This window comes from Frankliniella occidentalis, unplaced genomic scaffold (assembly GCF_000697945.3).
Source record: "Frankliniella occidentalis isolate FOCC.00 unplaced genomic scaffold, Focc_3.1 Scaffold146, whole genome shotgun sequence".
NCBI lineage: Eukaryota > Metazoa > Arthropoda > Insecta > Thysanoptera > Thripidae > Frankliniella > Frankliniella occidentalis.
Genome location: NW_026267273.1, coordinates 84,139 through 91,103, shown reverse-complemented (window position 1 = coordinate 91,103; position 6,965 = coordinate 84,139).

Genomic DNA, 6,965 nt, shown 5'->3' with positions numbered 1-6,965 from the left:
GGGGGGGGGGTGAAAACTTTGGCGCGAGGGCGTTTCGGGGGACGTATCATCTGACCATAGTCAGTCACGCAGCTTCATATAGAGAGTGCTGAGCTTACTTCGTGGCTCATCAATAGCGGGCAATCGCGCTCGTTTTCGTCTTGCCATTGTACCGCCTCTGCCATCCCGGCAATCATCTGAAATATTTCGTCTGCTCTTATCGTTTTCAAAAGAAATTCGGAAAGACAAGTGCGGTTGGTCTGTTTTAAATTCCCTTTTCTTTGTAGCACTGGGCATCGGACAAGAAGTGCGTGTATTATACTGGACCAGCAGAACAGGACAGACTTCATATTGAGCAGGGTGTACGTACCATGTGTGTGAGAGAGGGAGAGAGGGGGGGGGAGGGGGGAGAGAGAGAGAGGAGGGGGAGGGGGGGGGGGGGGGGGAGAGCGGGGGAGTTGGAGAACTATAATACACGGTGAGAGCGAGAGGGCTGTGAGAGAGTAAAGCGAGAGGGAGAGAGGAGCAGCGAGGGTCCAGTGAGCAACTAAGTTAACGCGATGCAAATGTGTGGAACGGTGATAAACATGCTGCAGCTCCTCGCTCCCGCTGCACAACACATTGTCGCGCCGCTGCGTCGGGCCCCGAGATGAATTAGTGCCTTCGCGCGCTTTTGCCGCTTTCGGGGAATGCCAGTCAGCTGGCGATGACGCGGCTGATCGTTTACGATTTTCGGCGAAAAATGTCAAAAACTGAGGTGGAAAGTGGCCTTGGAAACACTGCTTTTGCGTCTTCGAGTTGTTTTTCTTTTTTGTATTTTTTTTTTTCATTATTGCGAATAATGTTCTTTTTCTAAATAAATACTCAGCTACATTGCACTGTCTTCGGCGGTGGCTCGAACAAGTCGTAGTTTTGTTAGCCTTTCTGACAAGAAGTCAAAAGTTGGTCGAGCATATGCATTTGATCATTCATGATATTCTTCTTCAACTTCAACTTCAACGAGGGTTTTAACGACTGCTTGTTCATTGGCTGGGAATAAAAGGAGACGAGGAATCTCTGTTCGGTTTCGTCACGCCGCCGTCGTGTGCCGTGTGTAATGCGCTGCTCCCGCCCGCGATGTCACGGCCCCTATATGTGTATTAGGGTGTCGCGTGAGAATGGGCCTGCCAGTGCTGTCGACCGACGAAACATAACCTAACCTACTTCGTTGGTGAGAGCGGCAAGCTTCAACCGCACCGACTGTACTTTTTATTAAACCAAAACACCTTTCTAACAACTTGGTCGTGACCACGTCCACGTACTTTGACATTGTCATCACCGAACCTTTTCAAATAGGGATGGCAACGACCTGCATGTTCGTGCAATTTACTGATTGCAGGAAAATAACCTCTATTGGAAAAGAATGTCAATCTTTCTTGAAATCTTCGCCGGAATCGGGAAAGTATAAACAAGGGTATGGCAGATTTCTGAGGTCGTGTGCGGAAACGTCACTCACGCCAATATCATCTACTTTGCGGAATGAGGGGGCGCGTGGAACCTTCGTGCTGGAGTGTCTCTGATCGTGGTGGTGGTGGTGGCGTTTGTTCCCATGACTGTGAGTGACTTCTTGGCCGTGACGAACGCGCGGCACGAACGCGACACGTCGTTAGCCCGAGCGACAAGGGAGCGCGACGGATCGGCAAGCTGGCCGCGTGCTCCCCTAGCAACTGCCCCGCCCCGAGCTCGCCCGCCAGCGCTTCCCGGAACATACAAAGCTGATTCGCGATGCCGCAGTGACGAACACGAGGGCTTCCACGTTGACTTATTGGGGCACCGTTAGGGAAGCGTCACCAGACAGTGAATCGCTCACATTGCGAATTCGATCATCGGCACCATCATGATCACCTAAAAGCTTGAGGGTGCTGGAAAACTTTTAACACGGCGGCTCCGTAGTGTATGCAGGCTTTTGTTCACCTCCGCGTTAGTGAGGTGGCGTGTGGCGGCTCCCCTTCTCGCCAGGGACTTGCGAACTGGGCTGGGCTACTCGACGTGTCCCTGGAGCAAAGGCGGATCTGCGCGCGACCGATGAACAAGGGCGCATCTGTTTCGGTGCCGCCGAAGAAGGACGCATCTGTTTTCCGTGAGATTCGCGTTGGTGAACTTTAGACGTTCCTCTCACCTCAGAGGTTTGTCCTATATATTTGGACGTTAGCTCATATTAATCCTTGATTCTTCATTAGTATGTACCGTAAGTTTTGCTGCTGGATTACTTCTCTACGTTAAACGGGAAACATTTAAAGTTCCCCCTAGCGAATCTCGCCAAAAGCAGATGCGCCCTTCTTCGGCGGCACCGAAACAGATGCGCCCTTGTTCATCGGTCGCGCGCAGATCCGCCTTTGCTCGAGGGACACGTCGTACTGCCAAGGGCCCGGCTGAGCTCTGCGACCCGTGTGCACCTTTTTGCCATGAGCCGACGCCCCACCCGACCCACCCCCGCCCCCACATGCACCACCCTACGCCCGCCCACTCCAAATCCCTCCGCCCACACCTCGCTCCACCCCCGACACGCCAGGGTTTCCCGAGTACTTGGCGCCGGCAGGTTTGGCGCGCCAGCATCTTGCGGTGCTTGGCCTTCTGCAGAGAACGTGTGCTGGCGACGGTAGAGGGGCGAACTCGGAAACTACGTAATTTCGTTGGCCACCGCACAAAGTAGGGCAAAATAATTTCAACGACGTGTCGGAGTTTCAAACTGTGAAATACCAAGTTGACTCCCTTTCTTCGAGCACAGGACACACAGAATAAGAGTAACACTTTTGCTATACGCCTGCATTGCAAGGAAAAAAGAAGGCTTTGTGGATGCGATGGTTTAAAAACAAGCGAAAAAGAAAATAAAAAGTTTTACATCGGCTTATTTGCATAGCGCCACTGGGGCAGTGCTGCTAATGGGGGTCGTAGCAGGGGATGGAAGGGGGTGAGGGGGCACTGGTTTTGTCGAGCCCTCTGCCCCCGAGGGCCTTCCTCGCGGGTGCCCCCCATCTTGCGCCTTGGGCGGCCAGAGAGAGAAAGGTGCCCGCAACATCCCGGGGAGCTGGGCGGCCCCGTGTACCCCGTCGTCGGCAAAGGGGTGATACAGTGGGGGGAGCGGGGACAGGGGAGGAAGGTCCTGTCGCCAACATTGCGCGCTCTTAGAAATGAATGATACAAGCCCCCCCCCCCTCTCTCTCTCTCTCTCTCTCTCTCTCCTCTCTCGCTCGATCTCTGTCTCTCTCTCGCGCGCTCCTCTCACCTGGCCCGCCGTGTTTCCGGTGGTGGACGCGGACCCGCAATGGTCGCGGCCCTTCCCCTCGCCGTCCTTCCCCGGCAGCGCGGTGCGGCGCTGTCCTTGCTTCCGGCGCCCCGGAGCCCGCCGGGGTGCGAAGGGCCTCCTCCGGGGCTCCGGCCAGAGTCTCCGCCGCCCGGGCTGCGCGCAGCCGGAAGCGACCGTCCCGAATAACCTGGTGGCGAGGCGCGCACAATACCCAGCTCCGGGCCCCAGCCGGGCACTCTGGCGTGGACCTGTACCTTATACGCGTGCTCGTCCGAGACCACCCCGGACCTGGCCGGAGCACGGAGCACCCCGGGACCCGGGCCGGCACCCGAACGACGGTGCGGCCACTCATAAATTACTCCGCTAAAAACCACGTGGGTAATATAATTTCAAAGCAGATGTTTATATGCGTTTTCCTAAAAATATGCTGACCTGATTTTTGCATGCATGTAAATTTTTCCTCTTGTGTCGACGTCCTGGCTGCAGGGTATATAACGACGGGGGTGCTGTTCAGTGCTCGGCGTTGCATGGGCGGGGCGCGGGGTGGACGGGTTGCGCGGGGGGCGTGCTTTTGCGTCTTGCGTCCACTTACTACTTGAGCTCCCCGCCTTTCTTTTATGTTCGAGCAATTTCGTGAAATAAGATTTCCCGCCTGTGGGAAAACAATGGAGTGGCCGTGTTGGGCGGGCGGGCAGCGGGGGCGGGGCGGTCGAGATTCGTACAGTTGGATATTACGTCGCGCGGGCGGAACTCGCGAGGGCGCAAGGGAGAGAATTAAATAAGAAAACGGACAAGAAGAGAAAAGGAGCCCGCCGCCGCGGGGCGAAGGAGAATAAGAAAAGAAAAAAATATTTTTGTGAAAAAAAAATCATCGCAGAAAACAGGACACGACGCCACGACGGCGAAATAAGCTCAACTTTGTGAAGGAGACATTTACATATTAAAGACCGCGAGCGAGTTGCCCAAATAAACAGGAATAATTTAGTGGACTTTTGGACATGCCGTTGTCCGACTCGTGTATTCCTTCCTGCGCGCTATGTTCCTCTTCCTCCTATTTTTTCCCCCTTCGCGTACGCGCCGTTTGTGCCGGCAGCATTGTCTCACTGCGACGACTGTAAGAACGAGAGGGGCGCACACAGCAGCACCGCTCTCTACTCTCTATCTCTCTCCCTCCCTCTCTCTCTCTCGCTGCGATACAGGGAAGCGTGGAATATTATTAAATCAGAGCGTGAGTTTGCGCGACCAGCCGATGTGAGCATGCAGCAGATAGCGGGGGTGCAATCATTGAGAGTGAGACCGTCGCCTCGCCTCACCCCGCCGCGGCACGGGCCGCCCGCCCGGGCCCCGCGCCCCGGCAGCGGAACCAATGTGTTATGTGCGGCGCACACGCGCCACCGCGATGTGACTCCAGCGCATGTCGCCGACGAGACTTTTCCAGCGTGTCTCCTCCAGCTGCAGCATAAGACTTTTTCATCAAAAGATGGTCTCCTCCAGCAAGTTCTCCCATACGGCTTCTTCAGCCAGCAGCCAAGCCAGCCACCGCCAGCATCATTCTCCTACCCATGTCTCCTTCTTAAAAATGACTTTAGAATTGTCTCTAGTGAACACCTTTGTGAAAATTACCTTTAACTGGCATTTCCCATCTCTCACGGATTCCCTCCGGTAAACTCTCACAGTTAACGTCCTAATCTTGTGATGTTTTTTTTTAAATACGGAAACGAAACAACATGTTTCGTGGTAGATATTTTCTGCCATATTACATTGGCTGATTGTGTTCTCCAAAAGCTTTCTCTGAGCATCTCTGGAGATATTAATTTAATTCCCCCGCAGTGATCCTGCCCCGTCCGGCCCCGGAGCCGGAGCCCCACTCTGGTCCTGCCTGCACGGCTGCGTTTGGGCGCTCTCCGGCAGATGGTCATAAATTCCACGATCATTCTGTCGGCCAGACGCGGGCGTTCGTTCGTTCTCTCCCGCGCCCGCTGGCCTGCAACCCGCTTCGCATCAGATTTCTCTTTTTCTTCCAATTCCGCTGTCTCCTCTCTTTTACCTTTTTTTTCCCCCTGCTGCTCCCCGGACTCTCGCCTTTCTAATGCCTATTTCTTTTTTCCCCATTCGCGTCGCCGGCGGAGTGACTTATTGCGATCCGGGGCGCCGCCATTTATGAAAGGGCTTTCGGCTCTCCTCGGGATTATTTACAAGCTTTCGGCCCCGGACGATGGCGCGTCGGCGTCCACCGCCTTACCGACTGGCAATTAGACGGAGAACACACAAACAAAGCAGAAGGCGCTGATCGGAAAGAACAACTCGCAGGGAAAGAGGGGGCGAAAAAAAAAGCGCCCGCGGATTTTGCCTTTTTCGAGCTCAGCAGTGATAGCGGGTGCTTACCCACGCTGCCACGACCTGACCCCGCCTCCGTACAACACGAAACAACATCATCATTTTGTTCTCGCTCGTGGGGAAGCCCCCCCCCCCTTCTCTCTCCTTTTCTCCCTCTCTCTCACCCATGTGGCCTCGGGGTGCGTGCGACGAGGACGGGAACAAGGTGACGGAACTAATCAGGCATTACACGGCGGCGGTGGCGACGCGGAGGGGAGAGGGTCGGCCCGGGTCGGCCCGGGTCGGCCGCCATTGGTCACGGGAGGGGCCGCGGGCCGCGGGGGTGGCGCCCTGGCCCGGCCGCCCCGTGGCGTGGGAGCTGCTGCTGGGGAGCACGGGCACGGCCTTGGGCACGGCAGCGCGCGGAAACGATCTGTTTCTTTGGACGCGCTTAAATGCAAATAGCGCTGTTGGTGGCTTTGGTCACGCATCCGCTCTGCTCCGGCCAGAGAGCAATATTGCTCGCGAGGGATCGATTTATCGATCAGTGCACCATTTTGTCAATCTCTGCGCAGCAGCAGAGTTCACCTCGATAGTTTTGATAATTGAAAAATGTTTTTAGTTTCCTTTATTAACACAAAAAACAAAATCAGTACAAAATTTTACAATTAATTTTTTTGTGTTTTCCAGCATTTGCGATTTTAAAAAAAGTGAATTCCACGCCGGATGTTATCAACAAATGACAGCAGCGCATCGTCATCTGAAAGCAAATAAAAAATTACGATATATACACAGTCTAAAACGCACTCTGCTGCAAAACTTTTCGTCGTGGATAAAACACATCTCCAACACGCTCCCTGAATATTGCAGTGGCGGGGTGCTGCTGTGGCAGAGGGAGGTATGGCGCCATGGAGATGAGAGTCCCTGACAGCACGGTGCGAGCCGACTTATCCCCCCCCCCCCCCCCTCCCCCCGCCGGCCTCTGCCACACCACCGCCGCCACCACGGCCATCACGGCCTCTGCCCCTTGCCGAGCAGGAGGATGGGGAGCCGTGGCGTTGCCGCGGCGGCAGCCAGGAGGAGAGCAGAGGCCAATAAAAATGGAGACCACCTTATCTGGCCGGAACATGTTGGCCCCGGGAAGGAGGGGCGTGGCGCGGCGCGGCGGGGCGACTCCAGACTGTGCTTAAACTATATTTTATACAATGGGCGGGGAGGGAGGGTGAGAGGGAGTGGAGGAGGGACAGAGAGAGAGGAGGAACGCAATCCTCGCGAAAAATATGTGAACTTTGGTCATCTGCTGGAATAGAGTTGTTATTATTATGATGAGGCCGAGGCGCGAGGCGAGAGATAGAGGGGCAAAGGGGAGGGAAGGTGGGGGAGG